Source organism: Megalobrama amblycephala, linkage group LG2, assembly GCF_018812025.1.
Source record: "Megalobrama amblycephala isolate DHTTF-2021 linkage group LG2, ASM1881202v1, whole genome shotgun sequence".
NCBI classification, from domain to species: Eukaryota; Metazoa; Chordata; class Actinopteri; order Cypriniformes; family Xenocyprididae; genus Megalobrama; species Megalobrama amblycephala.
Genome location: NC_063045.1, coordinates 5734135 through 5755050, shown reverse-complemented (window position 1 = coordinate 5755050; position 20916 = coordinate 5734135). Strand labels below are relative to the sequence as shown.

Below are 20916 nucleotides of genomic sequence, written 5' to 3'. Positions count from 1 at the left end.
AGGGCACATACACACACACACACATACCATTATGATCAATCATGCATGTACATTTTGTGGAAATACTGTATGTATTGATTTCATTAAATTGCATTAACTACAACATGCATTAATTGGGCTGTTCATGCATTAAAAAAAAATCTATTGACAACTATTGGTCAGTGTCAAAACAAGTATTTTTCACATTTCCACATTATTAATGCACACTAAGGGCATACACACACACATAATATACGCGCACGCACACACACACACACACACACACACACACACACATACCATTATGATCAATCTTGCATGTACATTTTGTGGAAATACTGTATGTATTGATTTCATTAAATTGCATTAACTACAACATGCATTAATTGGGCTGTTCATGCATTAAAAAAAAATCTATTGACAACTATTGGTCAGTGTCAAAACAAGTATTTTTCACATTTCCACATTATTAATGCACACTAAGGGCATACACACACACATAATATACGCACACACACACACACACACCATTATGATTAATCATGCATGTACATTTTGTGGAAATATGTATTGATTTTAGGGCTGGGCGATATATCGCATGCGATTGTCACACGCATTTAGTCAGTAAAGCTGGTTCCCTGATTACCGCTAAATCGCCATCACCTGCTTTCAAATGGAGCAGCATTTAATAGACAGAGCCGTAGATCACTGACAAGCTACGCAATATCGCGTTCATATCGCAGATGAATCGCCTTTGATAATGAACGCGATATTGCGCAGCTTGTCAGTGATCTACGGCTCTGTCTATTAAATGCTGCTCCATTTGAAAGCAGGTGATGGCGATTTAGCGGTAATCAGGGAACCGGCTTTACTGACGAAATGCGTGTGACAATCTCATGCGATATATGCCCAGCCCTAATTGATTTCATTAAATGCATTAATTACAACATGCATTAATTGGGCTGTTGAATGCATAGACATTAGACTCTTACCTATCGCGTTGTGCAGTTTATGTCCAAAGCACTGGAGGTTGGGCCACTCATTGTCTCTCAGAGCTTTTATTATGTTGGTGCCGCTGTCTGTTGTCATACAGACGAGTCGGTCTTCGTCAAGATTCCAGGAGGTCAGAGCATCTTTTAGCCCCTGCGCAATTATTTCACCTTTATGGTCATCGGGAAAGTAAGCTGTCTGAAGGCAGACGCTTCGCAGAGTCCAGTTTTCAATAAAATGCACAGTCAAACTCATATAGGGCTGCATCGTTCGACTCGACCACAGGTCCGTTGTGGCGGAGTAAAACGACACCCCCTCCAGCTCTCTAGCGATCTTTTCACGAGTACTGTTGTACAGGTGAGGCAAGGCAACTTCAGCAAAATATTTCCGGCTTGGTAGCACATACCTGGGGTCGAGAACTTTAATCATGTCAATAAACCCCGGCTTTTCCACAGTGTATATGGGCACCATATCTTTTGCTATATATTTCGCCACTGAATCCGTAATTGCTTTCCACCGGGGCCCTTTCTTGTCATAGGGGTTACAATTCAAAAATCTTTCTAAGATTGTAGTTTGTTTTTTTGCGGGTGTGTGTGAACTGCGGTCTTGTTCTCTTCGTTGAGAGGCACACACCTCCCACTCGGCTGCATGCCTCTGTTTAAGATGCTGGAATAAATTTGTTGTGCTGCTACCTTTGGTAGCAACGGCTTTTAAACACACTTTGCAATGTGGCGTTATTTGATCTGTGTCTGACACTAAAAAAGCAAACCAATTCCAAACAACGGATGAAACGGTGCCTTTCTTTGGAACGAGCTCTGCGCTGTTAACTGCCATGTTGTCTGTGTGCGGCTGACTGTAAGGAAAGCGGGGGGAGGGCGAGCCCACTCTGAACTACGGAAGCCTAAAGGCGGGCGTACACGGTGCGAATTCTGATGGTCGGAAGATCGTATGTCCACGCACACGTCACGAGTGAGTTTATCTGAAAATCGCACGGACGAGGTGATATACGACACGATTTTTCGACCTGCCGATTTCCGAAGCGAGAGAGAAAGCATGCGAGCGGAGCGCGAGCTCAAATCAGAATAGCCTACCCTTTGTGACATGCTGGATAGAAAATAGGCACATGTGAAATAAGTTTTTTTTTTCTCATCGACTAGTTGTTCAACCCATTAGTTGACTAATCACATTGATTAGTTGATTATTCACATTCAATTTCTTAAATACTGGAGAGAATAAACTATTTTAATTAGCATTTATATTACTCAAGCGCACGCATAAAGCTTGTCATAAAGAACCGGCAAAAGAAACGATTATGAATTTGACAAAAAAAACAGCAAGTAGACATTTTAATTGTTTTTTAATAATCGAATGTTTTCTAAATCAGTGTCGGCTGCAAAGATGAAGTTGACATTGCTGACTCTCATCATCTCCGCAGTGGATGTGCAGAATGCACATTTCATTTGGATTAGGCCTACATAATCAGAGAGTAGCCCATTTCTTTTCGTTTTGAATTATTTTGTATTTGACATTTCAAGCTTTCTATTTTCTCGTGTCTGTGAGGCAAGCAGCAAGTGATCGCGCTCGCGCATCCATGAATATATTTGCTTCTTATTTATTAAATCCAGGCAAATGGTTGATGAAACATTGATTAAAATTAAGATACAATTTTTACAAAACGAAATTCACGTTAAAGAAAGGCTTTCTACTAAACAAAACTTAATGAAGTGATTAAAATCATGTCTGACCCACTCCATGTCTCCAGATGTAGGCTATTGCGCATATGATGTATTGTTCACTTGTCTTAATCAAATAGATGAAATTAAAAAATAAATAACATTATAATAGGCATATTTAAACATAAATATGAAACTAAATATATTTTCTTTAATGGCTACCAACATGTACTGTACAGTACAGTAGTACAGAGAAATTTCATGTCGTGATCAAGAGCAGATCATGAGTCGAGTTGGATCAAGCATAATTTATTTTTTAACCTGATAACTGTAGCTCTTGGGCGATCCGCTGTAAAATATAATCTCAGACGACCCTGTCATGTACACACTGTTTGACACATACAGCGCTCGCCCAAAGTTCAGCGAGTTTATCCTCCTTTTCAAATTCGCAGTGGCGCTGTCATCTTCATCTTTATCTTTCTTCTTCTTCTGTGGTTTTTCTTAGCTCCTGATTGGTCAACTTCAAATAGATCGAAAAATCGGCTCGTTCAACCGCACACGTCACGAATTCAAACCGATAGCTCCCGAACTTTTTTGACATGTTTAAAAATAATCGGGAGGTCGGGAAGTGCTCGTAAGGCACTCCGCTCGGCTCGTAATTCCTCGCACATGATACGAGCCGCGACCATGCGAGCATACACGATTTCCACACGATTGAAAAAAATCGCATGCGAATTCGTACGACAGCAAAAATCGCACCGTGTACGCCCGCCTTAAGGGGAGAGCCGGTGGTGGAAGTTAAAGAGAAAACCGATTTTTATTAAAAACAAATCGCCCTTAACGTCAAATTCGAGTTACTCGATAAAATCGATTTATCGCCCAGCCCTAGTTGTCAATATCATGTCGCTGCTTAAAATTCGCAAACATTAATTTATTGCACATTTATTGGAAAGTCGGAATTCATCAGAAGTCTGAATGTGCGAATATAAAACCAACTTTACCCAAGTCGAGCATAAACTGAAGTGCAGGAGTGAAGAGATGGTAATTTGGAAGAATGTTGAGATGGATAGAGATAGTTACAGTCCTTTCTGTTTTCAGATGAATGAGTCTTTGGAATAGCTGGAGCTGGGGATCGCTGGAGACAAAGGAGCACTCACACATGGACGGAAGAACACACTGGGAGAACTGGACACACTGGAGACAGACTTGGGTAAAGTTGGTTTTATATTCGCACATTCGGATTTCTGATAAATTCAGACTTTCCAATAAATGTGCAATAAATTAACGTTTGTGAATTTTAAGCAGCGACATGATATTGACAACCAACGATTGTCAACTTACAACATTTTTCACAGTCGATCAAAATAGGCAAGTATTGTTTTAATGGCATATTTACTTGTGAATGTCCACTGAATGTCCAATGTAGTGTGATTAACAAGGCTATTGAATACGGATGTCCGAATGTGCGAATATAAAACCAACTTTACCCAAGTGAATTACATTTGTTGTGTTGACATGAGACATGTGTTGAGGTGTTGAGGTATACTTTTGCTAATTATTTGCAACAACTTGTGTGCCTATAGATTTAAGAGGCAAATGATGTTCATGTTGTGTAATTAACTGAAAATCAAACATGGAGATGAAAAATTACATTGCTAATCATTCTTTGGTTGTCTTGATAAGAAGTTTTAAGTTAAAAAGACCACCTGTACTCATTAGATGAACAAAAGTTTTTAAGTAGTGATGGTGAAATTAAGCTTTGCGAAGCACTGAGGCTTTCCCCTCGTACAAAGATTCATTACTCGAAGCTTTTCAAAACGGTGCATACTAACGACATCTTGTGGTCAAACGGTGGAAAAAGTTGCCTTTGCACCCCAGACAACCCAGCCATTTTTGTACTGTTTCATGTAATAAATCAGTTTGTGCTATGAAAAGCGTATAAAACAATGAAAATAATTAGTCTATATAAAAAAAATTACGTAATTTGAATAAATGAGTCCCTGAATAAATTTCTGGGGAGGCAAGCTTAGCCATATACTGTATTATGGCGCACCAAAAATATTCTTGTCACTTTATAATATTAATATTGAACCACTGTACTCACATGAACTGATTTAAATATTTTTTTAGTACATTAATGGATCTTGAGAGAGGAAATGTCATTGCTGGCTATGCAGGCCTCACTGAGCCATTGGATTTCATCAAAAATATCTTAATTTGTGTTTCGAAGATTAACGAAGGTCTTACGGGTGTGGAACGTAATAAATGACAGAATTTTCATTTTTGGGTGAACTAACCCTTTAAAATAAACAAAGATTTTCAGTTGAAGTACTTATGAACTGGTAATAAATACAAACTCAACATGCACAAAACTACACATATAAATATGTATTCATATTATGATTTTTTTATCGAAAACAGATTATTATGGCAAAACAATTCAAGCTCTTTCAAGTTTTTTTGATACAAGCTTTGAAGCTTCAGTGTCAAATGTCACATCACTATTTTTAAGTTGACTTTAACTGGGGAGAATTAGTTGAGTTAACTTAGGCCCAATCCCAATTCTATTTTATACCCCTTCCCCTTGCCCCTTGAAACAGAGTGTCAAGGGGTAGGGCTGAAAATATTCCCCTAAGAAATGGGACACCACTACTAGACCGTTACACGTCATCATAAGTCATCGCTAGCTCCTACGTCATAGATGCGCCGATGTTTATCACACACTTCTAAGATGCCATCGATAGCTGTAGTGATCTCTGTTGCTTGGGCGACAGCTATTTTTACTATTAGTGCACATATCTCACAGTAATCAGGCACAAGCAACATAAACGTTTAACAGATGACTCGCTCCCAAAGTTGTTTTGCTGTGTATTTCGATTTCAAGAAACGCTGCTCGTTTTCTGCACGAAAACGTATGAGCCTGCGTGTTTCCTCAGGAGTCCCTACGAATAAGCACGCAAACTGAATGCACTTTTTGTTTATATCATGTAACGTACACGTATTTATGGACGTAACCACAACAAAACAATACATTAATCAGGCATGCGGCAAAAAGAGCTGCCACCGGATTTGAATTTATGTTGTCAAATCAACGCGGGTTTCAATAAAATATAAAAAAATATGTTGTGGAACTATCATAAAGTAAAAAACATTAGCGAACTTTTTTCATAGCGATTTTAACAAATCTTTTTTCGGAGAACATAACCGTATACATGAACTCAAGATTAAAGGCAACATAAAACAAGTGATTATTTATTACTAAAATACTGTTTACCGTAAGAAAATACTTACATTTATGGGTCTCTCTGCTCGCTCGGTCGGCCATGTTGGAAATTTATCATACCCCTTCGTCTGAAGTGTGGTCCCGAAAAATCTTCCTTTGAAGGGCTACCTGGCCCTTCCCCCTACCCCTTCCCCTCCAACCAAATGAGAATTGGGACACCCCTACCCCTTCACGTGAACGTGCGAAACAAAGGGGAAGGGGAAAGGGGAAGGGGTAGAATTGGGATTGGGCCTTAAAAAGTTGAGTGCAATATGTTGCCTTATCTTGTTCAAGCTGGCTCGACATGTTTTATTTTAGTTATCTTGACAAAGTTTTAAGTTCAAATATTACCTTGTTCTCATTAGATGAACAAAAGTATTTAAGTTGATTTAAACTGGAGCGATCTAGCTGAGTTAACTTAAAAAGTTGAATCCAAGAAGTTGCCTTATTTTTTACAGTGTTACTTTATACAGTGTTACAGGGTTACTGTATGCTTCATTAACTCGTAAATGTAAATAATTATTTTTTATTTTTATTTTTTTTGAGTAAAATGGACCCTGCAATGTTTTTTCTCTTTTGTTTTATCTGTACTAACATCAGTGTGTCTGGTTTGATCTGTCGGTGGATAAACAGCTACTGCTGGATGTTGGTGTGTGTGTCAGCATTGTGAAGCGTTTCTTCATTTTCTCTCCTGCTAATAGGAAGCTCACAATCTTTCACTCCACACAAAACATCTTTACACTGAAATGAAGTGAATCCATCAACAGTCAAATAAGAGTCACAGGTCAGAAGTCAAATATGATTGACAGTTCACAACACTCAATAACACACCAGTAGACACAGATATCTAATCCAATATTTCACTCTTCTGCTATTCGTTTTCATTCAGGGCCAGAATTCATCTGAAAATGTAAGATCAGCAAAAGCTAGCTGATTTTCGTGATGTTAAAGGAGACGGATGTGTGAGCGGAAATTAACTGAAGCTGGGGGAGGATTCACACTCAACTAGATAAATATCACAGTTCAGTCATGTGTTTCAGGTCAATCTAAATGTTTTCAGACATTTTAAGAGTTACTATCGTGAGCTTTACAGTGAACCGATGAAGAAAATGTTTCTCAAATTACGTTTGACCTGTTTCTGTCTGTGGCATCTGGATGGTGAGTTTGAATGTGTTTTTATGACTTCAGTTGTTTCTGTTCTGCTACCATGTGATAAATTACTGGTTAAATTAGTCAGAGAGGATCAACATTCACTGTTATTCTCATATAGAAATAATTGAACTGTGATTTTACTGTCAGATCAAGTTTGCATTCAGCTCTAAACTCAGTTATTATGGATTGATTAAATAAAATAATAAATATGAAGCTCAAATACTCAAAAGCATTAGTTTTAGTGTGACAGTAAACATTAAAGCAAAAGTGTCTTTTGTTTAGTTATTGTTACATATAAAATGTATTTCTCTTTTCATTGATCATCTTCCATCTTTGTACTGCAGCAGAATACTATTAATTTCACATTTAAAAGATTAAAAGTGTTTTAGTGAAGCTTCATCAAACCAACATCAAGTGATTTTAAAGCTTTAATCTGTGAAAAACTCTTCAGGTGTGTTTGGTAGTGATCCTGTTTGGTCAGTGTCAGTAAAAAAGGGAGATTCAGTCACTCTAAACTCTGATCTTACTGAAATGAAGGATGATGATGAGATTATGTGGATGTTTGGAAACACTTTAATAGCTGAAATCAATAAACGGGCCGACAGCTTCACTGTATATGATGATGTTCTTAATGGGAGATTCAGAGACAGACTGAAGCTGGACAAACAAACTGGATCTCTGACCATCACAAACACCAGAACTGAATATGATGGAGTTTATGAACTAAAGATCAACTTTTTCATCAGGCCTTCTTTTATTCGTCTCACTGTCTACGGTGAGTTAAATATCAGTTTCACATGTTTTATTCATTCTAGATCAAAATGAGTATTTTATTATGACTAATTAGTTAAAATTACTAATAACTTTTACATTAACAGCAGGTTTATATTTAACTTTCTATTAAATTGAGTTTAAATGCTCTATATCTTTATTTCCTCTGGATGTTTCTTGAATATCTTCATTCATCCTCATTTCTCTTTATTCTCTCATGTTTTTCAGCTCGTCTGCCTGTTCCTGTCATCAGCAGAAACTCTTCACAATGTTCTTCATCATCATCATCATCATGTTCATTGGTGTGTTCAGCTGTGAATGTGGGTCATGTGACTCTCTCCTGGTACAAAGGAAACAGTTTATTGTCCAGCATCAGTGTGTCTGATCTCAGCATCAGTCTCTCTCTACCTCTGGAGGTGGAATATCAGGATAAAAACACCTACAGCTGTGTGCTGAACAATCCCATCAGCAACCAGACTCAACATCTGGACATCACTCACCTCTGTCACACATGTTCAGGTACGGCAGTGCTGATATTAGTGTTTATTGACTGATCTGATCTCAGTTTGTATTTCAAGAGGTACATGATTGATGATGTCATTTCTCACACACTGATTTTGCATATATTAATATTGTGAGATTTATTAATTAATGTCTTTGTATGTTCATCTTTTTCAGGAAGTATTGAAATCTAAAGCAGAACGCTGAACTTTAAAGATTCTTCAAGTGTGTTTTTTGTTCTAGTGTTTTTATCATAATAAATACCGATGATTATTTTGACCTTCTCTCTCTCTTTCAGTGTCAGATTTATTTATAATCTTATTTATAAGGCTTTATTATTTATATTTCTCTCTGATATAAACAAATTAAAAAAGAGACAGACAGATCTCACTTTACTACTGCTGTCCATTTGTCATATGTATTTGCTTGTCTTTATGAATGAAGTTTTCTCACTCTGAGGTTTAAGAGTCTCTCCATGTCTGCGTCCGAAACCGCCTAGGTACTTCATTTCAATAAGTACTTACTTAACAAGCACTACTTAAAGGGGACCTATTATACCACATTTTACAAGATGTAAAATAAGTCTCAGATGTCCCCAGAGTATGTATGTGAAGTTTTAGCTCAACATACACCACAGATCATTTTTTATAGCATGTTAAATTTGCCACGTTTAGTGTTTGAGCAAAAACAAGCTGTTTCAGTGTGGGCCCTTTAAATGCAAATGAGCTGCTGTGATCGACCTTAGAGGGCGGAGCTACAAGAGCTCGTTCACCCCTGTCAGGATTCAGTCAGGACACACAATAATGTCAGAAACTGTGAATATATGCTGCATGAAGTATTCCTGAGCCCATGTTGTGATTTCCATTACAGTAGCATTCCTGTATGTGATGTAGTGCCGTCTAAGGGCCCGAAGATCACGGGCATCCAGTATGGTTTTCCGGCCTTGACCCTTACGCACAGAGATTGTTCCAGATTCTCTGAATCTTTGGATGATATGATGCACTGTAGATGATGATAACTTCAAACTCTTTGCAATTTTTCTCTGAGAAACTCCTTTCTGATATTGCTCAACTATTTTTCGCCGCAGCATTGGGGGAATTGGTGATCCTCTGCCCATCTTGACTTCTGAGAGACACTGCCACTCTGAGAGGCTCTTTTTATACCCAATCATGTTGTCAATTGACCTAATAAGTTGCAAACTGGTCCTCCAGCTGTTCCTTATATGTACATTGAACTTTTCCGGCCTCTTATTGCTACCTGTCCCAACTTTTTTGGAATGTGTAGCTCTCATGAAATCCAAAATGAGGCAATATTTGGCATGACATTTCAAAATGTCTCACTTTCAACATTTGATATGTTATCTATATTCTATTGCGAATAAAATATAAGTTTATGAGATTTGTAAATTATTGCATTCCTTTTTTTATTCACAATTTGTACAGTGTCCCAACTTTTTTGGAATCGGGTTTGTAAATACTATAAAACAGTATAGTACAATTTACCATAGTAGATACTATAGTATTTTTTTTCTCAAACTGTGGTTTTGGTGTGAACAGATACTTACCATGGTTCTTGGCTTGTGCCAGAGCTGCTCTGTATCAGTGCAGCTAAGGACGGGCGGTACAGCAGTCAACATTGTGGTTGCAGAGTGCTTTTCCAGCCACACAGGAACACTGCTACTGAAATCTCAACTGGTGAGCAGTCCTCAAAGACAATCTGCACATTAAAACAAAATGTTTGTCATTTCACATTTAGAACACAACTTCAATACAACACAGAAAATGAGAAAGCTGAGAACAGGCTGATCAGGTATGTAGTAGGTATGGGAATAGGCTCAACCATGTCAGGCTATCAGTGATGCGTCATACACAATGCTGTAATCTAAGGACATCCAAATAGATCAACATTTATCACCGGTCTCAATTTACTCACTTTCATATAGTGTTAGTAAAACAGTGAATGCTGAATGCATAACATATGTACAGGGTACAAAATCAGCACTTACCACTGGCCAATGAACCATAAAGATAACTGGACTGTGCATGGATTATAATAAACATACAGTAAAAGAACAGCAGCTGTCACAACCAGTTTCTGTGGTTTCCATGAAAGCTAGGTATATGTTTAGGTAATTTATTTGTCATTTTGCATACACTTAATCGTACAATTTAAACTGGATCAAATAGCCTGTCGAGTTGTCAAAGCTAACCAGTAACGTTAGCTAGAGCTAGCCAGCTTGCCAGTCAGTTAGCTAATGTTGTATAACTTACTTTCATAGTTGTCGAAGTAACTCGATATGTACATCTTATATCCCTTTTCTCTTTTGCTCCTTGGGGCTGGGCTAGCCGCTTGTACAAGCCAGTGTACGTCGCTGATACTTATTTTTGGAAAGTTTTGTAGACATCGTGTGCAAAATTGCGCCATTATTCGCGTCTTCCCTCTCGTCATATCTCGGAACCGGAAGCTCACAAGCGTACACTCAAGAAAGCGGAAATAGAAAAACGCCAACCCGTGCTAGTCTATAAGGTGCTTGAAAAACGACTTATATGGTCGTTTTTGTTTGGAGGACAGTCAGATCGAGGAACACTTCAGAATCAGGGCGGAAGCAGTAGGCCATCCGGGAACTTCTCGAATACTCATTTATGACTACTAAGGCTTCAGACATACTTATTCACTCGCCTACTGCTTTTCCCCTACTATATAATAGAGAAGTAGGTGTTACCGGCCTCAGACCTAGGGGATATTTGTGTCGGTAGCAAATGACACACAAGCAGTGTGCACTGTGGATCGGTGAATAAACTCTGTGAAAAACACGAGAAGACAGAAGTTATGTCTTTCCACAGTGGCAGTCAGTTTATTACTGAAATAGTTTCTCTTGAATCCTTTAACTTCTGAAAAAAGATTCAACACGAATAAACTCGCTCTTTAGCTGTTTTTTAATCCTTTGTGAATTAAAACACTTTTTTAGATTAGATACACTTCCAAACTCGCTCAAACTCTTTGTATCACCCCTGTCGATTCACACAAGTACAATGAAATTAACCTTTTAGTGAAATCTAAAAGTCAACTTATAAATTACATTTTCTCAACCCATTACATAGACGGTTTCGGACGCAGCCAGTCTCAAACTTCAAACACAAGCAAAAATAAAAGATAAATGTAAATAAATGTTTTTTGAGTCAAAATTGACCCTGCAGTGGTTTTTCTCTTTTATTTTATCTGTACTAACATCAGTGTGTCTGGTTTGATCTGTCTGTGGTTAAGCAGCTTCTGCTGGATGTTGATGTGTGTGTCAGCAGTTTGTGGCTGAAGTGTTTCTTCATTTTCTCTCCTGCTAATAAGAAGCTCATAATCTTTCACTCCACACAAAACATCTTTACACTGAAATAAAGTGAATCCTATATCTAATCATATATCTAATCCAATATTTCGCTCTTCTGCTGTTAGTTTTCATATAGGGCCAGAATTCATTTGAAAATGTAAGATCAGCAAAAGCTTGTTGATTTTTGATATTAAAAGAGATGAACGTGTGAACGGAAACTGAGGTTGGAGGAGGATTCACACATAAATATCACAGTTCAGATGTGTTTCAGGTCAATCTGAGTGTTTTCAGACATTTTAAGAGTTCCTATCGTGAGCTTTACAGTGAACCGATGAAGAAAATGTTTCTCAAATTACTTTTGACCTGTTTCTGTCTGTGGCGTCTGGATGGTGAGTTTAAATGTGTTTTTATGACTTCAGTTGTTTCTGTTCTACATGTAATAATTTACTGGTTAAATTAGTCAGAGAGGATCAACATTCACTGTTATTCTCATATAGAAATTATTAAACTGTGATTTTACTGTGAGATCAAGTTTGCATTCAGCTCTAAACTCAGTTATTATGGATTGATTAAATAAAATAATATAAATATGAAGCTCAGATACTCAAGAGCATTATTTTTAGCGTAACATTAAACATTAAAGCAAAAGTGTCTTTTTTATTTAGTTAATGTTCCATATATAAATCTATTTCTCTTTTCATTGATCATCTTTTGTCTTTGTACTGCTGCAGAACAGGGTGAATTCAGGTTGATTGGGACACTATTTGCCCAGTCACCTTAATGGCAAAAAGTGTCCCAATCAACCTGAATTCACCCCTATTATTAATTTCACATTTAAATTATTAAAAGTATTTTAGTGAAGCTTCATCAAACCAACATCAAGTGATTTTAAAGCTTTAATCTGTGAAAAACACTGTTCTTCAGGTGTGTTTGGTAGTGATGCTATTAGGATAGTGAAAGTAAACAAGGGAGATTCAGTCACTCTAGACTCTCGTCTTACTGAAATGAAGAATGATGATGAGATTCAGTGGAGGTTTGGATTTGAAGACACTTTAATAGCTGAAATCAATGTAACGGCCGACAGATTCACTGTATTTGATGATGTTCTTCATGGGAGATTCAGAGACAAACTGAAACTGGACAATCAAACTGGATCTCTGACCATCAGAAACACCACAATGAAACATGATGGATTTTATCATCAACAGATCAAACGTCTGAGAAAGAATTTCCATCTCGAGGTCATTGGTGAGTTCAATATCAGTTTCACCCATTTTATATTTTAATCAGCACAGAAATTCAATTATTAATCCAAACTCCATTTTGCGTCTTTTTCTTTAATGTTTTTATTCCTATCAAATTTACATTTCAAAGCTATTTACTTTTGTAAATGACTCCCACTAAACAAAGTTATGTCCAGAAGACATCTTTTCAACGTAGCATCTGTAATTCACATATCTTTGATTGTCACTGTTGTTGTGATTCATATCCAAAATCTTGATGTCTGTGTGTGACGACATGAAACACTCGCTCAAACAACTTGTCCTTTTTATTGCCTTGCTCATTTTAATGCTATTGGTGTCAATATTGAGGTTACACAAGGTCAGTGGCTATAAATGCCAAATATAAACACAAAATTAAAAACAGAACATCAGATTCTCATTTTGTGATGATTTTTTTATTATCAACAAGGAGCTGATAACTGTAACGAATTGGGACTCAAGGTAAGATCCATATGCAAAGCTTTATTGAAAGGTGAGCGTGGTCATACAGGCATGGTCAAACAGGGGCAGACAGGAACAGCAGGGACAGGCAGAATTGTGGTCAGGGTACAGGCAGTAGATCGAGGCAGTAGATCTTCGGTTTCATTGCCACAGCAAACATACAAACACACAGTTACAGCAGCCAAAGAAAAGACTTCAAATGAAACAAACATCATTGTGGAGTTGTTTAATCAGACCTTCAGAGATTTAATGCCTTTTACTTGCAGTTGATTTCACCAAATGCTCAATCATCAGTTATCTGATCATTAATTCTCTTATTAACTTCAACACTGTTTCAGTGTCTCTTTTAACATTGTGTAGATTGGACTCATATAAACACAGATCAGTGTTCACTGAGGATTTTGCTGTGTATGTTGTACATTTCAGCATCTCTCTAACAGAGGTGGAAAGTCCAGGTGTCAGAAAGTAAAAGTCCTGCCATCATTTTATTCCACCCACTGAAGCAGTGTTGAAGTTAATGAAATAATTAAGTGAACAGAGGGTATGCATCAACGTCACTTTCCCGCAGGAACGCGCTCCCTCAGCTGGACTGAGTGGCAAAAGAACCTGCTGCATGACTGGATTTAACAGGGGAAACTGCGAAAACTCGAGTAAAACAAACGAATTACACTAAAGGTTGGGCTCAAAGTGTTCCTTACAACTTGTCAAAGAAACCTAATCCATGGATATTGACATGCAGCCAGGAGTCGTGTTTCCTGACATTTATATGTGCCTGATTTCGACGCTGGGGAAACACATAAAGCAAATCTGCCTGTGAATATTTTATATAACTACAATATAGGTAGGTTTAAATCCGAGTGTAACAATGTTCGAGTTTGTAGGAGGGAAGACAACAGGGTCGGCTTTCGTCTGCTGACTGCTCTTTATTTTCAACACAAAAACAAAAGTGTGCAGACAGGCACAAAACGGTCATAAATCAAGAAAATCAATCCAACTAAAATAAACACAGGAATCCTGGAGTGTGGCAGTCATCAGTCCTTCTCTCTCTCCCTTGCTCCTGTTTCTCCTAGCGTTTTATACTCTCTCCACGCCAATTACTGCAACAAGAGACAGGTGTTTGTTATTTGCACTTAACCCACTCACTCACCGCGCCTCTCTTGACGCTCTCCCCCGCTGCAGGGTTCGCTAAACCACGCCCCCCTTGCCACATACCCACGCGTTGGTATCCTTCATGCGGTGGAGCCACTGCAGGGGAGCGTGGTCCGAACAGAGGGTGAATTCCCATCCCAGGAGATAATAGCGGAGGGTGAGGACAGCCCACCTGATGGCCAAACACTCTTTCTCCACGGTGCTGTACTTAGTCTCTCTCTTAGAGAGCTTACGACTAATGTACAGCACCGGCCGTTCCTCCCCCTCTATCTCCTGAGACAGGACAGCACCCAGCCCCCTGTCCGATGCGTCCGTCTGCAACAAAAAAGGGAGAGAGAAATCAGGAGAATGAAGCAACGGCCCGCCACACAGAGCAGCCTTTACTTGGGTAAACGCCTGCTGGCACGGCTCCGTCCACTGGACCGTATCTGGTGCTTCCTTTTTAGTAAGATCAGTCAAGGGGCTGGTGAGGTCCGAATAATTAGGCACAAACCTTCTATAATATCCCGCCAGCCCCAAGAACTGTCTCACCTCCTTTTTGGTCTTGGGACGCGGACAGGTCGCAACTGCTGCAGTCTTATCAATTTGAGGACGCACCTGCCCATGTCCCAAGTGAAAACCCAGATACTTTACCTCCACGCGCCCAATCGCACACTTCTTCGGGTTGGCCGTGAGCCCAGCTCCTCTCAGCGACCTCAATACCGCCCTCACATGCTGCATATGCCGCTGCCAATCATTACTAAATATAATGATATCATCTAGGTAGGCAGCCGCATATGCACCATGGGGCCGCAACACCTTATCCATCAGCCGCTGGTAGCCGGTGCCCCGAAGGTAGCCGGTGCCCCGAACAGCTCGAAAGGAAGTGTAACAAATTGGTGTAATCCAAACGGCGTCGTGAAAGCTGTTTTTTCTCGGGATAATGGAGACAAGGGGATCTGCCAATAACCCTTCGTTAAGTCCAATGTCGAAAAAAAACGACCGAACCAAGCCGGTCAAGCAATTCGTCAAGCAATTCGTCAACCCGCGGCATTGGATATGCGTCGAATTTCGACACAGCATTCACCTTGCGAAAATCCACACAGAACCGCACTGAGCCGTCCGTCTTAGGAACCAAAACTATCGGGCTCGCCCAGTTACTGTTGGATTGTTCTATTACCCCCATTTCAAGCATTGCCCCTAATTCCTCCTGAACCACTTTTTTCTTGTGTTCAGGCAAGCGATAAGGCCGGCTGCGAACCACCACGCCCGGCTCTGTCTCGATATGGTGCTGAATGAGGTTTGTACGACCAGGTAGGGGAGAAAACACGTCAGCAAACTCTGCCTGTAATGTAGTCAAATCAATGAGTTGGGAGGGCGAGAGGTGATCTCCCCCTGGGGCCAGAGCGAGAGATTGTTTTTTTATATTCGCTTCTGGTCCAAGATCATCCTCTCCGCTAATCACCGTCGCCAACATCCCTGATTCTCCCTCATTCCATTTTTTAAGGAGATTGAGGTGATAAATTTGACGTGCTCCTCTCCTATCTGAGCGTATTACCTCATAATCGAGCTCTCCCACTTGCCGTGTGACCTCAAACGGTCCTTGCCACTTTGCAAGTAATTTTGAACTTGACGTTAGGAGTAATACAAGCACTTTATCTCCCGGTGCAAATTTAAGCAAATTGGTTCCCCTGTTATACAGCCGGCTCTGTTTGTCCTGGGCCTGTAACAAATTCTCCATAGAGAGCCGCCCCAAAGTGTGGAGTTTTGTTCTCAGGTCCATCACAAACTGAATTTCGTTTTTAGATTGAGAAGGTCCATCCTCCCAAGTCTCTCTTATGACATCCAACACCCCTCTTGGCTGGCGACCATAGAGCAACTCGAAGGGGGAAAACCCCGTGGAGGCTTGCGGGACCTCTCGCACAGCGAACAACAGGGGTTCCAACCATCTGTCCCAATTTTTGGCGTCTTCCTGAACGAATTTACGAATCATTGTCTTAAGCGTGCGATTAAACCGTTCGACCAGCCCGTCCGTTTGTGGGTGAAAGACGCTGGTCCGAATCGATTTAATGCCCAATAATTCGTAAAGTTCGCGTAACGTCCGTGACATAAACGCCGTGCCCTGATCAGTGAGGATTTCCTTGGGAATCCCTACTCGGGAGATTAAAGAAAACAGTGCGTCGGCAACACTCTTAGCGGAAATGTTGCGGAGCGGCACTGCTTCTGGATATCGTGTTGCATAATCTACAATGACTAATGCAAAACGATGTCCTCTTGCTGATCGCTCTAATGGCCCGATGGGGTCCATGCCAATTCTCTCGAAGGGGACCTGCATTAATGGAAGGGGGCGCAAAGGCGCTTTTGGGGTGGCCGGTGGGTTTACTATGGAAGTAATTTAATGCCAAATGTTTTTGAAATAAAAAGCTTGTTGAATTGCACTAATTGAAAAAAAAACATGCATCACATTAGCTGTGCTTGCATTTAGATGCATTGTATTTTTAAGGCTTGCATTTTTATGGGCTGAAATTCAACATGGTCGTATATTTAAGCTGTGAATATTTCAATTAAAAATATTTCACACAAATTTTCATTATTAAAAATTCAATAATTTATATTCACCTTTCAGATTTCACTTCCAAAATATTCATTCTGTTTAAAAATACAACCTATAAAATTCAACTAGCAATTTTCAGTCCATTTTATTTCGCTTTACAAATTCGCTTCCACAAATTCAGTGATTCAAATTCGGCAGAAAATTCAACATTTCACATCCGGGGAACTGCAGGAAAATCAGTAGAGTGCCGATGCATAATCTCCATCTGCTGTTAGTCGACTTCACCAGCAGGTGCCGCTAGCGGCTGTTTACAAAGATGAGCAACGGCTAGTAAGTCATCATTCATTCATAAAAACGGATTTACAGAAATGGAGCAAGCGGTAAGTGAATGTGTGATGATTATCAGTGCCAGTATAAATGCAGAAAAGCTGATAAAGACACAAAAGCTGCATTTATGTTTAATTCAGTGTTTAATTCAGCCGCGCGGTGTTGTAATACTATGGTTTCCCTCATCCGTCATAGCTCCCTGCCATCAGGACATATAAAACACTTAACACAGCTTAATGGGCTCCTACAGTGATATAAAAGACCAAACTCGCACCTCATTTGTGATGTAGATTATACTATATAGGCTCCAAGAAAGCAGATACTGGCATAAAGTTGTTTTGACCCTGAACGTCAATTCGCAAATTTAGGGACCGTCTCTAAAGTTACGATATTGGTATTCACGTTTCTACCTTCAGTAGCGTTTAAAGAGAATGATTTACAGTCACAAAACCAACTCTAAAGTGTTCATCTAGGTCTCAGGTCGAACAGTGATGCGCCCTACTCTCTCTCTCTCTCACTCTCTCTCTCTCTCTCTCTCTCACACACACACACACACACACACACACACATTCAAACACACACAACTCAAAGTACATGCACATACTTTTTTTCTTTTCTTTTTTTCTTTTTACACATTCATCACACAATTCGTTCTACTTAGTTAATTTTATTTTTCCTGCTCATATAAATGCTTTGGCAACACAATGTAAAATTTGTATAAGCAGGATAATATATGAGCAGGAAAAATGAAAATGAAGTAGAATGAATTGTGTGATGAACGTGTTAAAAAATAGAAATAGTATATAATATGCATGTACTTTGAGTGGGGTGTTTGAATATGCATGTGCATGTGCGTACAAGAGTTTGTGTGAGTTCAAGTGTGTGTGTGTGTGTGTGTGTGTGTGTGTGTTCTTGTTTATATTACATCGTGGGGATGTATATAAATGTCCCCACGATGTAATATAAACCTGAGTTCACCTACATCGTGGGGACCAGCCACCGGTCCCCACAATGTAAATTAATTATTAAAAATACTAAATGGTGGTTTTGTGAGAAAATAAAGGTATGCACAGGTTCCTGTGATGGTTAGGTTTAGGGTTAGGGGTAGGGTAGGGGGATAGGAAGTACGGTTTGTACAGTATAAAATGCATTGCAGCCTATGGAAAGTCCCCACAATTCACAAAAACCTAACATGTGTGTGTGTGTGTGTGTGTGTGTGTGTGTGAGTGAGTGAGTGAGTGAGTGAGTGAGTGAGTGAGTGAGTGAGAGAGAGAGAGAGAGAGAGAGAAGGGCGCATCACTGTTCGACCTGACACCATATGAACACTTTACAGGTAGTTTTGTGACTGTAAATCATTCTCGTCAAATGCTATTGAGCTTTAAATTATGGCATTTTTTGTATGATCCCATACAGTAGTGAAATACATAGCAATATTCACATATTACTTGACAGTTTATTTGGAAACACTTTACAATATGGATGGATCATAATGTCTTAACTAACATGAACTATCCATGAGCAATACATTTGTTACTGTATTTGTTAATCTTTGTTAGGGTTTATAAAATTACAGCGGTTCATTGTTCATGTTAGTTCACAGTGCATTACCTAATGTTAATACAACTCTTGATTTTAATAATGCATTAGTAAATGCTGGAATTAAAATTAACAAAGATTAATAAGTGCTGTAGAAGTGCAGTTCTTTATTAGTTCATATTAACTAACTATAATATAAAGTGTTACCTTTTATTTTAATAAGCATCAAAAATCTAAAAGGTTTGCATTACCTGAGACCTAGATGAACACTTTAGAGTTGGTTTTGTGACTGTAAATCATTCTCTTTAAACGCTACTGAAGGTAGAAACGTGAATACCAATATCGTAACTTTAGAGACGGTCCCTAAATTTGCGAAAATCAAACGTTCAGCGTCAAAACAACTTTATGCCAGTATCTGCTTTCTTGGAGCCTATATAGTATAACTTACATCACAAACGAGGTGCGAGTTTGCTCTTTTATATCACTGTACACGAGTCCATTAAGCTGTGTTAAGAGTTTTATATGTCCTGATGGCAGGGGAATCCTATGACGGATGAGGGAAACCATAGTATTACAACACAGTGCTGCGATATAAAGTTAAGGAAACTAAACAACAGAGAGAAATATATGTCTACCTCAGATTTAATGTATGATCTGTACACCAGCATCGGACAATAACGTTATAATCTCGTTCACGGGAGAGAAAGCTGCTTACATGTAGACTAAACAGGGAAAGTAACCGTAAAGACACTGAATTAAACATAAATGCAGCTTTTGTGTCTTTATCAGCTTTTCTGCATTTATACTGGCCCTGATAATCATCACACATTCACATACCGCTTGCTCCATTTCTGTAAATCCGCTTTTATGAATGAATGATGACTTACTAGCCGTTGCTCGTCTTTGTAAACAGCCGCTAGCGGCACCTGCTGGTGAAGTCGACTAACAGCAGATGGAGATCATGCATCGGCACTCTACTGCTTTTCCTGCAGTTCCCCGGATGTGAAATGTTGAATTTTCTGTCGAATTTGAACCACTGAATTTGTGGAAGCGAATTTGTAAAGCGAAATAAAATGGACTGAAAATTGCTAGTCGAATTTTATAGGTTGTATTTTTAAACAGAATGAATATTTTGGAATTGAAATCTGAAAGGTGAAAATAAATTATTGAATTTTTAATAATGAAAATGTGTGTGAAATATTTTTTATTGAAATATTCACAGCTTAAATATACGACCATGTTGAATTTCAGCCCATAAAAATGCAAGCCTTAAAAATACAATGCATCTAAATGCAAGCACAGCTAATGTGATGCATGTTTTTTTTCCAGTTAGTGCAATTCAACAAGCTTTTTATTTCAAAAACATTTGGCATTAAAATACTTCCATAGTTTACCAACTGACATTCACGACAAGCCGCGCACCACCTGCGCACATTCTCGTGAATGCCCGGCCAAAAAAATCGGGTCATGAGGCGATTTAGTGTCGTTACCTGTCCTAAATGACCAGCCATTGGATTGGAATGAGCCGCCTGAAAAAGCATTTCCCGGCGGCTCCTAGGTACTAATAACTGGGTTGTATCTTCTTTTGTCTGAGCGTCTTGGGTCACTCGATACAACCTATCTTTAATTATTGCAAAATATGGATAGGTAAGCGGTTGTTCAGGCTGGAGAGGCTGACCGTCGATGGTCCTGACCTGTTCAAATGCGCGTTTCAGCGTCTCATCCTGAGACTGCTCCAGGGGAAAATCATCGCGCTCCGAGAGAATAATTCTCTCGATTTCGCTCTGTTCCCCCGAGGCAGTACTCAGTGGTCCCGGTTCAGTCTCTCCCACCTGCACACTCTCACTCCCCTCCGACGCATTTTCCCCCCAAGAGGCATCCGTACATAAAATTACCAATAATTCTTTAAACGCTGGCCAATTCGTCCCCAAAATTAACGGATGCCGGAGGTGCGGATTAACTGCCACCTCAACACTATGCTTTTGTCCCCGAAATTT

At 39.3% G+C, this 20916-nt stretch overlaps 1 protein-coding gene and 1 long non-coding RNA gene across 3 annotated transcripts in view; both read left to right on the top strand.

The window, feature by feature from the left end:
- Positions 1 to 20916, top strand: part of LOC125263285 — a 1003076-nt gene that overhangs the window by 937341 nt on the left and 44819 nt on the right. The window lies entirely within an intron of this gene.
- On the top strand, positions 8286 to 8612 carry LOC125263322. Its single transcript, XR_007183802.1, has 2 exons — positions 8286 to 8346; positions 8506 to 8612. It is a non-coding gene; the product is annotated as an uncharacterized LOC125263322 (long non-coding RNA).